Source organism: Orussus abietinus, unplaced genomic scaffold (genome assembly GCF_000612105.2).
Source record: "Orussus abietinus isolate OABI.00-Male unplaced genomic scaffold, Oabi_2.0 scaffold67, whole genome shotgun sequence".
Lineage (NCBI taxonomy): Eukaryota > Metazoa > Arthropoda > Insecta > Hymenoptera > Orussidae > Orussus > Orussus abietinus.
This window is the reverse complement of record NW_019394243.1, coordinates 181,261-195,020: the sequence shown is the minus strand read 5'-3', so window position 1 is coordinate 195,020 and position 13,760 is coordinate 181,261. Positions and strand designations below refer to the sequence as shown.

Genomic DNA, 13,760 nt, shown 5'->3' with positions numbered 1-13,760 from the left:
TTTTTGCTGCTGTTTGCGTTTCAACCTATATGTGAAAACCGAAGAGCCCCCTTACGACGGATATTACGATTTTCCTTCAATATCTTGCCCACTGTCTGTCAACATTGAGAGTTATATAGAAACTCCGCTAGGAGAAAGACAAACAACTTCCCCTCCAATCACCCTTTATCCGCAAACATATAAATACACGTGAGTTTAGGAATCAAGAGACCCGGTCAGGTCTCGAGCCACTGGATGTACAGTGGCGGACATAAATGCCTTTCTTGCGGATATGGTGACGCGAGTGCATGATGTGAAGGCACTCATGCCAACCAGAGTACCGATGTGTCGACAGAGACAAAGACCCTTTTACCCAAAGCAACTTCACTCATGTAGGCATTCTAAGGAGCTTCCACTCGGCTAGGGTTTTTTACGCGAAAATGTCATGAAATTTCAGGGGGGATTATATCTTGTCCTGAATTTTCCATACGCTTTGCTCCTTCATAAACTCGCGTGTATGATAAAAAGGAATCACTTGTTTGCCGGAAATTATTCTAGAGATGATGTCGAATATCTTCCGGGTCCGGAGTAACTTTTCTGGCCGTTTCCGGTACAGGAAGTCGTTACAGAGGGAGACTCGACGAGAAGGGCAGGATAAGTAAAGTAAAAAAAATAGTATAGGAAAAATGAACATAAACCGCAGGTTTATCTGCCTACGTATCCTTTAATAATGAGCTACGTCAAACGAAACTTACACGATACTGATTAACACAACGAATTAACGTAACGTAAATCAAAGTCAAAGAAGCCACGGGGTAAGATCACAAAATTATTAGTATATCATAAATAATCTAAGTTCACCGGTTTTTTTTCTCGTCATTTCATGTTTTAAACTTCACGCTATCGGCAATAGAAATGCTAATATTTAATAATGAGTCATTAATAATTTATAATAATCAAGTGGTCTTGCAAGTACAAAATCGTGGTTATCGGATCCTGCGTAGGTTGTTAATGGCGACAGGAAAAGCGATACCTTACCCGACTATCGATTTCATGGCTTGTTCCGACGTAACATAAATCGAGGAGGAAGAAGCTTTGGAATGATAAAGCGTGACCGCTTAGGTGCAGTTAATTTGAAAGTGACTAGGGAGTCATTCGATCACACCTTGTCTCCACTTTTTTCCCATCATTTTCTCGCCAATGCGCGTACTCAGTTCGCGTAAGGTGATATGAAAGAGTCAGCCTATATATATCTAAGAGGTCAAGTCGTTGAGGAAAGTATTTTCAGAATTGGGGGTACCGATTCGTTTAAAATTTTACCACGGGAATATGGAGGCTCTAAAGTAGGTCCTGAAACTCATGAAATTTCATTCATAAAACGTTTATTTACTTATCGTGGACTAAAACCAACATGGCGGGGCCCGTGTACGTTTTCGATATTCTACGCTTCTTGGAGGCTTAGCATCGAGAACGTAGAGTTTCAGGACCTACCTCCAACAATTTGGAATACCGTAAAAATGGAATATTACAGAGTCAGATGTGAAAATATTGAAAATACATTCACCAACGATTGCAAGAGAATGCTGGCTTGTCCCGGGGCTCACGCGTGCTTTTGGAGCAAAAATTTAGTTGCAGCTAAACGTCACAGATGGCGACGTTGGTCCTAAACAGTCGTTAGAATAATGAATTCCCGGGATTTCGACAGTTTTACACCGATCTTTTTATCATTACTTTCCTAAAATGACATATGAAACGCTTCAGTTCGTATAATTCTCAACGTAGATTGGAAAAGACCAGCATAAATATAAATGTCGGTAACGGAACGCACAGATGGTTTCTATTTTATCGGCGTCGATTAAATTTCTCAGCGTCTTTCATATCAACTTAACTTCATACCGTTAACCGCGAAACCTATAAATCTATGGTTACTCAGAGGCCCTGAACATATAGGAGGAAAATCGATTCTCGGTGCAGCGATATATTAGCGGTTTATCAATCTCGTGGCCTGGGCCATCCGGAGGTGGCGGAAATCGAAGATGAAAGAGCGGCTAGATGATAAAGCGCGAAACCGTAGATGCATCTTAAAGAAGCCGGAGAGGCATTCGTTTGGAGGGCCCTCTCTCTCTCTCTCCTCGTCTGGTCGTTTCATAGAGCGATTTCCGTGAATACGTGCGCGGAAAGGAGAGCGTGAAATTTATTCGAGGACGCGCATCGGGACCCGAACCAAAGTCCATATCCACGACCCCACCTACACATCCGCGCTCGGTCCGTGGCGTTAACACGAATACAGGGAGAAAGCGATGCGAGATTAATACCCTTTTGTTTCCGATTCATTTTTCAGCGCCATTTTATTCCCCTCAGCCGAGAAACGCAGCAAGCCCGATAAATCTCAAACTTTCCCGCGCGTGCTCGAGTTCTTGCGCGGCTCCGGCTTTTAAGGTGAAGTAAAACCCCTCTTAAATCGGTCAATTCGACATTCAAATGAGACATTTTTTTTCTTTTTTTTTAATTACACCGAACTGTTTAAAACATTAGCATATAACTCATGAGCCCCTAAAGAAGTACCCTGACACTTTGAAAAGATGGAGCCTCAGATAAAATGTAGACTTAGCCTAGATTAGAATTAAAATGTCGTCGAGCTCTTGTACTTCGATCAATAGACGATCATTGAAGTATCTGCCGTGAGAGACCAAAGTATCAGGATAAATGTATAATAATTTAGAACACTAGTACATGAGAAACTCGCACTTGAACGGGATAAAGGAGAAATGTGTCTTATGAGTTTCTGGGTTACATATACCTAGGAGTAGCAGAAAAAGTAAAATTTGGAAATTTTTTCTTCATAGAAGAGTTTGTTTTATTACAAAATCTATAAAGCCGTCTTGAAGGTCATACTTTTGTGTGTGCCCAGTAAAATGTTCATAAATAAATATCAAAATAAAACGTGTACATGAGATTCCGTAGTAGTTCGGTGACAAAGGCTTTTGTAGTGCCCATTATAATTCTGACAGTTCTCATCTTAAATAAAAAATTAAAATATCGTATTAAAGTACATAAAAAAAAGGAAACTTTTTGTCATAGCCGATTAAAAAAATGTTTCTCTTTCCGAGAATGGCGGCCATTTGAATACGTAGGTATGATTTTCAAGTAAAACATCGATGCGTTTTTATCGATAACAAAAAACTGATTATATTAAAAAAGACCCTTTGTCAACAAGTAGATAATTGTGTAAAGATAATCTGTGTAAAATTTCAACCGAATCGGTCCATTAGTTCTCGCGATATATTCGACACCGTTTTTGAACATGTAGTTTTGAGAAAAAAGCGTTTAAATTTTTCGACGTAGGTATCGCCGACGTCACTTTTCCGTATTGTAGATATATTGACTTCCAATATATCATGTTTCACGTTTTTTTCCCAGCGCCCTGGCCTCTGTGAACAAACTCGCGAAACAATGTGTACCTCTGAACACTTGACCCGCACGCTACGCCCTTGGCGCATTCCTGCCTGTTATAAATTGTAATTTCATTAATATTGCGAAATGAAATTGTCAGGGAATGTAGCTAAAAGGTTGTACGACCGAATAAAAATGTTTTTGCAAACTGACTCTTTGAACCCACCAAAGCGTATGTAGACCCTTAACCTGTTAACTGCGGAATTTACTGTAACATTACGGGTTGCCGACGTGTATACACGTCGAACGGAGTTAACTGGTTAATTACTTTTATTTGTTTACCTCCATTACCTAATAATTTCCCACGTTGCGATGTCCACTAAAGGACCTGAAGCCGGATCATAATCGCGTATTACCGAAGGCATATCTCTGTCCTAATTGCTAGAGCCTTCACGTGCGGAAAATATCGACAAACTCGTTAAGTGAGTTCGTTTAGAAAGTTAAGGCCTAAGAGCACGCAACGTAGGAGCGTTTCTCGCATTTCGTCGCGCAAACTAGCGAAGCACCGCACCGGAGCTTAATTGCAAGCTCCCCGCGTACCGAGAGGGCAAATGAGACGAAAGTACGCGGAGAAGGAATTCGAATTGGCCCCTAAATTTTGATAACGCCGTCCCTCTTCTTAGTCGGAAGTGCCAAGGAGGAGATGACGGAGCTTAGCGGATGCGGTATCTCGCGCGAATACATTGAAATTCTTCAACGGAATCGAGGGCACGTTTCGAAATCCCCAAGTGAAATTCCAGATGCAAAATTACTGCGCCATCGGCAAAGTCTCGTATACTCGTTAACGCTCGTCCGTTTCCTTCATTTTTTATTCCCATCTTCATTCATTCGGATTTTTTTTTCTCTTTTTCCAGATCCTCCCTATGACATTTCGATTGACATCCCTTTACCTTGTTACAAATTGCGTTCATTCCTTACGGCGAAATTGTGACTACCGAGGACGCTCGGATGCTGAGATAAAAGCGAGCTTATTTCGAGGACCCGCTCGAATTTGTATTACGGAGCTGCGTGGGTAGGTGTGGTTATTTATTTATCCGCATCACCTCGACCTGAATTACATCCGCACGCGAGGAAATTCTATCCCACTGGGCTTTCGAAAAAAAAAAAAAAAAATCGTATTTTTGCATTTCACGATATCTGCAGGGCTAACGATTTTTGCGACAAGGATTACGGTACTCGTTTGTTAAAGAGAAATGCTAGGGATATAATTCTCTCTCGGCTGATAACGTTATTCAACGAATTACGCGGCGTAACGTGGGAGACGAATTTCTGAAACGAGGGTTTTAAAATCATGTCAGGAGAACGATTATTTTACCCTGTGCTACAACCTGATGTACCTTTTTTTTTTTAAGTATTGCATTCGTTCTACAAATTGCGAATCGAATAACGACACTTCGGGGTTAAGGGGATGCGAAAGTGGCATCTGAAAGGTCAATCGTTCATGAAACTTTTCTACGAACTGTGTATCAAATCGTTTCAAACTTTATAATGTGAATATGAAAGCCCTAATTTAGGTCCTGAATCCATGACATTTCGTCTTTTTTTTAAAATTTCAAAAACATCTACAAGCAAATTTAAAAGAAATTGAAATTTCGTGGGTGTCGGGACCTTCCTCATAGCCTCCATATTCACATTGTTAAGTTTGATACGATTCGGCACGCGCAGTTCGAAGAAAATTTTCATTAACGAGACCTCTTTTACTCCCCTTTCACATCCCCTTAATGTCGCGGAACTACGAGGGTGCAGTCGCTAACGTGGCAGGGAGTTACAAGGTGCTAATATCTAGGGGAAGGTGAACTTGTGGACCGTCAGACGTTATTAAGGTGAACACATTAAGAAATTTGATCGACGTCGGTACAAAAGATTCTTTTAAATACCTACGTTATCGACGTTCGTACTTGCATTAACATCAGTGCCGGATTCTATTGGGTATTGCACTAAATGGCATACTACATATGTCGTTTCCGTACACTGAGAGAAAAACAGCGGGTAAACTGAACAATTTCACCCTGTTAAAGCCGTTTTTGTGAAATGAACGCAATTTATCGTTTGATTTACTATAAATTGGCACCTGTAATTATTTTTTAATAATTGAGCATACCATTGGCTTTTGTACGAACTTTTGTAGGGCGGCGGCGACCCTGCGATCCGTAGGATCGGTATTTCCCCATCAAATTTGCGTCCTTCCCAAACCAAAACTCGAATCGGGTAGCAGATTCGCTTCCCCGATCCCTTAAGGTGGTACGAAGGAATCATATATACATACCAAAAATACCTTAACCTCTTGCCTTACGATTTAAATTCCAATAGCGCGTGCCATAAACAACAAAAGTGTCGGTCATACATCGGGCCATTTCACGGTTTGGCTGAAAGTTCAAAGTCTCACGCGTCTCTCATACGTTTTGTTTACGTTTGGCCCGATAGACATACCACGTCTCTCAGACATTTTCTTCACGTTTGGTCCGATTGATATACCACGTCTCTCGCACGATATCGTAAGTCAAGGGGTTAAGGGTGCCAGTCGGATTTGACCGCCCGACTCGATGTTTCTCGATTTTCCCCTACTGTTCCCTTTCCGACCAGCCAGCTCCCCGCAAGTCAGAGGGGTGACTTCTGGTCGCGAAGGAACTGGGAAAGGAAGCAACGTAAACTAAAAGAAAAGAACCAACTGCGATTTAATAAACTAATGAACGAAAAGCAACTCAAGGTATAACCGCGAGACCCTACTGGCATCTCGTCCTTTGTTCGGGAACCCGCAAAACTCCTCCAGGAGGTGGTGCAAGAAAACATTCCCGGAGGCCCAAAACGACCCAAACGGACCCCTCAAAATGCGACTCACCGCCCTCGCTTGTCCCGGTCGTCTCTCCATTGGGGGACCGCCTCGGAGTGGACCTCGCCGTCTCTTCGTAGACCTTTGGCTCACCCACGCCCAACACTTCACTGAACTCGCGACCGCGAATCGACACTTGCCACGGGACCGAAATGGGCCTTGTGCAACGACTTCCGAAATTTCGCGCTAACGCTCGACTGCGAAATGAAGCTCGAGTGCGGGCTCGACACAGACTGAGGGGTCAGATTGCGACAATACCTCGCCTAGGCCCTCGCGACCCCCCCACCGTTCCGGGCCCCGCGGTGACGCGGAGTCTTGCCGAAGTCCAGTAGAGGGACCTTGAATCCGTTTCCGGGGGGTTACCTCATCGACCGCGGGTCCTGCTCCAGCGCCAGGATGGGACTCCGCCCTGGACCCACGATGCCACCGGTGCTCCGGGTCCACGAACCCTGACCTCGTGGACGCACCACGGTCGGCCCGGTCAACTCCGCCCCGCCCTTAAGGGTCCGGAAGGGTCCACCTTCCCCAACATGGCGACCCGAGGGAGGACTTCCTCTTGGACTTATACAGGGTCCCAAGGGGTATCGATACAAAAATTCATGACACTTCTGAAACCTGCGACTCCGAATTAGAAGAAAAGTCTGTTACCGATTTCTAATGACTGTCCATTAAGTGCTTCGAATCTCGTGACACCCGTTTAATTCCATACGCATGAATAAAGGGACAACGGCGCTGTAGTGAAGTTACAAGGTACTACGTCATGGTAATTATATTTCACGTCTTCCATAAAGCAAAAAGTTTTATTAACGCTTCTTCCGGATACTTCCAGAGGCCAGAATATCATTTACAAGGTCTGCCAGCATTCTTCGCCTCAGAAAACGTGGACGAGGAAAATCGCTGGAACTCGAAAGTTAGTTTTGTAATAAACCGTGGAAAATACGATGTCACCGGATTCCGAGGAAATTCTCGAGAATTCGTCGTCGTGAACATTGGCGGGTACAGGCGCGGCAAATCCTGGAAGTTCGGAAACCTAAGAGCCCGCCGATGCGGACTCAGGTGCCTAAGTGGCGTCGAGCTCTTTTGGCTTATTAAATTAAATATGTCGCTAATTGGGGTGCAGGTGCACCATTGAACTCCCAGGGGAGGCTATGAGAGATGATACGACGTGCCAGCGCCGAGTTCGCCGAGAGGGCAAGTCCTACAGGTGTCAAGGAAATATTTAACCCTTATCACTCCAAGAATATTAGAAGTTGGCAGCATTACTGCCGGTTGGAGTGATAAGGGTTTATACCTTTCCTTGAATTTCCTCGAAATTCATTTACATTCTACCCTGATTTATTACATACCAACGAGCAGGATACTTTTGGTTCCCTTTTGTACATTATCGATCATGGAAAACTATCATCCGTGGTCTATTGTATTTTATACCGAATAGATGAAATTTATGGCAACGTCGAGCGGGAAAGAGCGGGGACCAAAGTAACATATTTTACATATGTGGACCCTGTGTCAATCCTAATAAGTGTTGAGTAAAACTTTCTATGCAGGCAGGGAGGTCATACATTGTCTATAATTCTAGTTCCGATTTTCTTGTTTACTCGCAATCATTTGGACCCTATTAAAGATTTTTGGGGACATGTATAGAGTTGCGATTAATCATGGGAAAGGGATCGTAGAAGCTTGGGGCGTGCCATGTGCTGGATTAATCTCCGTATTTATACAATTATAATTTAAAGTAGCATATCTGTTATTAACAAGTTCCGTGCCACGCCGCGTACCACCCGAGGTTAACGCGTATTATCGGTGGTACACGTGTCACGGAACGTGTAAAGGTTAATTAAACCCACTCAACCAAAACATTTTCTGAAATGAACCAAATACTGTTAACCAAACAATTTCGTTGAATGATCCAAATTTCTGTTCTGCCTGAAGCTCGACAGTCTACTCAAAGGCAGATCTTTTAATGTCTTAAGGTGATATGAAAGGCGCTGAGAAATGTAATCGAGGTCGATAAATTAAAATTGATGTGTACCTTTTTTGGTGGAACGTCATTTTGAATACTCAAGTGGGAACATAAATTGGCGCGTCCCGTTACCGACATTTATATTTGGGTTGAAGTCTTTTACAGTCTACGTTGATAATTATACGAACTGAAACGTTCGATACGTCATTTAAGTAAAATAATAATGAAGAGATCGACGTAAAACTGTCGAAATCCCTTAAATTTATTATTCTAACGACTGTTTCGGACCATCGTCGCAATCTGTGACGTTTATCTGCAACTAAATTTTGCTCTAAAAACACTCGTTAGCCGCGAAACAAGCCAGCATTCTCTTACAATCGTTGATGAAAGTATTTTCCATATTTTCCCATCTGACTCTGTAATATTTAATGTCTGCGGTATTCTAAATTGTTCGAGCTAGATCCTGAAACTCTTCATTTTCGACGTTAAACCTCCAAGAAGCGCAAAACATCGAAAACGTACACGGACCCGCCATGATGGTTCCAGTTCATGATAAATAAATAAATAAATACATTTTTAAAAAAATGAAATGTCATGAGTTGCAGGACCTACTTTAGGACCTCCATATTCACGTGGGAAAATTTGAAACGAATCTGTACATCCAATTCGGAGAATACTTTCCCCAACGATTTGACTTCTCAGATATATATAGGCTGACGCTTTTATATCACCTTAAGGGGATGTGAACGTGGCATCTGAGGGATCCAATCGTTCATGAAACTTTTCTCCTCTTCTCGAACTGGGTGTGGTACCCAATCATTTGAAACTTCACCTGAATATGAAGGCTGGAAGGAAGGTCCTAAATTTTCAAACGATTCGCTATCCAGGAGAAAAGTTTCGCAAACGAGATCTCTTTGACGCCCCTTTCGCATTACCTTAAGCACAGCGTGAGTAGTCTGCTATCGCGAAAGGGGGATGAACACATCAGAGATCGACTATCGGGCACTTGACGCAAGCGGCAAAAAGTACCGTACCGCAAGTGCGAATACGGAGTACACGGAGCGTGTAACTCCCAGGAGAACGGCACGTGATACCAAGCGTGGCTCCACGCATAAATTCGCCGAGCAATCCTTTAGGGGTGAAAATTTAATTAGCACGCGAAGCGAGCATTACGCCAGATCCGTGTCATGGGCGAAGCACGGGACATGCATCCCCGTTGAAGTACGACCGAAATTGTCGAGACAAAGTCGGGCCGGGAACTGAGCCATCTGGGAATGCGCACGACTCGATTCGAACTTGATTAGCGAATGGCCAATCACTCGTAAACTCGATTTAACTTCGCACGAATGAACCCGTATTTTCGGTATTTCGTGGTACCCGTCATCGTGAGATCGGAATAATTTTCGATTAACTCGGTAATAACCGAGCATCGAAGTCCGTACATGTACTTAGACGTTTAATTGTTAACACTTGTGTTCCACATCCTGAGTTTAAGGTGAAGTGCAACCTCGTTTAACTCAATCGATTCGAACAAGACACGTTTTTTAAGAGTATTAGACCGAACTGTCTGACACTTTGACACGTAGCACGTGAGCACATAAGAATTACCCTGGCACTTTTGAAATTTGGATTTTCGAAAAAAATTGTATTACTTAGCCTAGACCAGAACCAAAATGGTGTCGAACTCTCATATTTCGATCAATATTCAATTATTGAAGGCTCTGATATGAGAAACGAAAATGTCAGGACAATTGTACAATTTAGAACATTTTAATCAGTCTCGGAGAAGACATTTAGTTGGCAATGGAATCACAGATGGCGCAGGGTGGCAATTAGGACATCAAAACCTATGAATCCAAAGGATTTTCTCTGTTTTACTCCGATTGTTTTATTGTCATAGTATAGAAACGACATATGGAATATGTTGAATACATTACCCAATATAATTCGACACAGCTATCAATATAAATACGAACGTTGATAACGTAGGTAGTTAGAAGAATCTTTTTCATCGACGTCGGTTAAAGTTCTCGACGTGTTTCACTGCACCTTAATTTTAAAAGCTTGCGGGTATATAAAATAAAAGTGCCAGTCGTTACAAAAACGGTACGTGGTTTCCCAAAAGAACTCGCATACCTCCCATTATTTTCAATCCAATTTGAATTTCGCCCTGCTGTTGGAAAAGTAACCTGGAAGCAGGAGCCCTCTAGGCTACTTTTAATTAAATTCAAAGGGTATTTTCAGTGGCAAACGAATTAATGTAACGGACAATAGACTCAAAAATATGCGAGGACGTAATTTGTCACCGTGATATATGATATATAAATAACCATAAATAGAAAGTAACGGTTTATGCAATGAGGGAAAATGTATACTTGTCAAGTAAGCTATACCGACAACATTATTAAAAACCAAGGCGTCATTTCCTGCAATAGCTCTCTCATTTGACTATATTGTAACGATATAGATTTTAGGTAATGCATTATTCATTATTACGTATCAGATATTGTATTCTCGCTTAAAATGTTTAATTCTACGGCTGTACTTGCCATTTCTTTTTAAGTACGTTAGGATTACTTCTTTTTGGGACTTTTTCAATTCGATTCACTAAGTTTCCCTGCCTATTTCTTTCTATGCAAGAAAATATCCCGATGCCTGAAGAGTTATTGCAAATTAATAGAATTTCAATGAACCGAAGTTGGCTTTGTCGAAAGTTTCTAGACGTGGAGTCAAGGCGCAAAGTGTATCGGGTTTGGAGGACTTCCCCGTTGTGGGATCCTGTACACCGGAATATTCAACTTGGCTTTTTACGACATTACCGAGGGACGCGAGAGAGAGAGAAAGAGAGGGGGGAATGAGTAACTGTGCTCTATCATTAAGGGATTTAAACTTTTTTTTCTCCCCTCACGAGAGCACATTCTGAAACCAAGTTGAAGAAGTACGCTCGTCGTTACCGAGAGAAGGAAAACTTGGCCCGACCAAGCCAGGTCGGCAAAATGTAATTCTACCGAAGTGTATACTGTCCGCGACAGTCTCAGAAACTGGCGAACTTTCGAACGTACTTAAATCCTCCGAAACGACCCGAAGGCTTAGATTATTTTCCTCGGGTGATCCGTATAGTGTAAAGAAAGACATTACGACCATATTTCGGAGGGATGCTTCGACATATCCTTGAATGATTATTAAAATTTAAATTAGTCGACGTTGAGAAGCTCCATGGAAGAGCATTACCCGCGAGTAGTAAATGACAAAGGGAAGCCGTTTAGTGTCCGAGTTTAAAAAGACTATTTTATACATATTTCTATATCGACATTAGTTCACGAGTGAGGTACGATTATAAAGCAATAGGATTTGAAAAAATGATCAAAAGCGCGATGAACCGGGTATATAAAAAATGTAGGAAAATTCTGACGAGGTATCGACGGGAACGCGGCGGTGGTAGACATAGGTTTAGAGTTTCGGACGTCGGTGAAATTCGGAATTAAAATATGTGGGACATGTGCAACTTGAAAAGGAACGCTCGCCTCTGTAAGCGTTAGTTGCGTTCCGTTCACGTGTCAAAAGGGGCGCTCTTTGTTCATTTTTCCTGCTTTGGTCAAGGAAGGAATTTCGTATTTTTCATCTCTACTTTTCCTCAGTTTAGTACTATTTTCTCTGCCTATTTTGCAAAAAAAGAAAAATGAGGAAGAAATATCAGCCACGTCCCGCCAAGTCAATTATTCGGTCCTTTACCCAGTCGCGGTGCCGTGCCGTAAAGCTAGTTAGAAAAACAGCTGCAAATACGCCCCACGAAAGTTTAAGTTTATTGGCGCGGAAGATAATTAAAGTGATGAATCAGCGTGAGCTTTTTGTAAATAAAAACCGTCATCGGGATTAATAGGAAATTCTGGAAGCCGGGAGATGAGACCCTGGCGCTTCCCAAAAAAGTTACCTAAAAACGAGCCTTCGAGGCGGGAAGCGAAGTTCATTAAACCAAAAATCTACGCTTATGGAAATCTTGATGTATTTGCACATGAATGGTGCATTTCGTAAGCAGGAAATTCTCTTTCCACATTAACCCTTATGTCAATGACCGAGAACCCGGGGACCCTTTTGCTTCTTTCTATGTAAATTCTTGCATATTTTCCGAACGTATATTGAAAAACGCCACTGTAAGTTTTTTCTTTGGCTTCATATTAACGTTTATACGCAATAACATATTTATTTTAATGAGCATATTTTAATAGTTTATTGTGTACCAAGGAGGCAAAGTAGGTCTTTTAATGTCCACCGTGATCTTGGAATAAAACATTTATTCATTAATACGTTTTCATTTTTTCTTAATCGTAGTTTTACTATTTCAAGTGATAACTGTTACCGTACTATTTACGATCGTAATACCATTGTTTTTGCACCTACGTAAGCGAGGGCAGAACACGCATACAACTGCAGTTACAGATGCTAAAAAAGTTGTCTATTTTCCTGGTCTCATCATAAGTGCATTACATAGTTAATAATATCATTTGTAATAATAGTAATTCGTACGTGATTTTAATGCAGGCCATGGGCAGGCTGAAATTTACCGTTTGATGTTGTCAGTTTCAGTTTTCATGTGACAAAAAAGCAAATTCATATTTTAAATTTCGACCGGCCTTTTTGTCATTTTTGCCAGGGTGCAGTGGATCGCGAAGCTTTAGGGCACCGTCGTATTAAATGAAGTCAGTTTCAAGTTTCCCCTCGACCATTCGAGAAAGAAATGCAAAACCTTCGAAACGCGTTCTGTTCCTGGGAGATTCGGCCCTTTGAGGCCCAGAACTCTCCGGTCTTTTTTGTAACGCCGACAGGGTGAATCCTAAAAGCCGACTGTCGCGTTACCGTATCGCCCGCGTTCGTTTATTAAGCTATGCCTTTTATGACTTCGCCGTAAAAAGAGCGCGTGACACCCCATAGCGGTCGCAGCGTCGGATATCGAATTCTTTTTTTCCCTCTTTACCGCCTCGGAGCTTTTTCGGCTCGCGTGTAAGTTACATTTTCGGCGGATCCTTTAATATCATCGAGAACGTTTCGTCGTAGTGGCAAAAGGGTTTTCTTTACTGAAAAATGCGCCCAAAAATGTTAACTAACGAGGCCGTTTCCAAGTTGGGTACCTACGATGAAAAATAACCTTTCGTTGGGAGCACTTTTCCGTTTTTCAAAATTCACGATAACGGAATAAGCTTTAGATTAAAGATTCGGGTCGAACGACGCATTAACCAGCCGAGTAATTATTACAGAAGAATTATAACGCTCAGGAAACTCGGGAGAGTTTCGCGTGAAATACATTAAAGGGGATTTTCATGTAACATTAAAAAAAAATCGATTTCATTTTTTCCATAAATCCAAAGTTTTATATCGACTGCTGTGTCGAATTATAATGTGTATTGTACTAAATAACATACTCCACCTGTCGTTTTCGTACAATAATTATAATGAAATCGAAGTAAAACTCCAGAAATTCATGGTTTCTTAGGTCCTAATTGATTGCAGAGACTCCCTGCGTCATCTGTGATTTTCGTG

The 13,760-nt window shown here is 41.9% G+C and overlaps 1 protein-coding gene across 2 annotated transcripts in view; it reads right to left on the bottom strand.

The window, feature by feature from the left end:
• Positions 1–6,477, bottom strand: part of LOC105695933 (probable G-protein coupled receptor CG31760) — a 140,523-nt gene extending 134,046 nt beyond the window's left edge. For both annotated transcript variants that reach the window (XM_023432538.1, XM_012418006.2), the window contains exon 1: positions 6,272–6,477. The gene's annotated coding sequence lies outside the window, so the exon portion shown is untranslated. The remainder of the gene's footprint in view (positions 1–6,271) is intronic.
• Between the last annotated feature and the right edge of the window lie 7,283 nt (positions 6,478–13,760).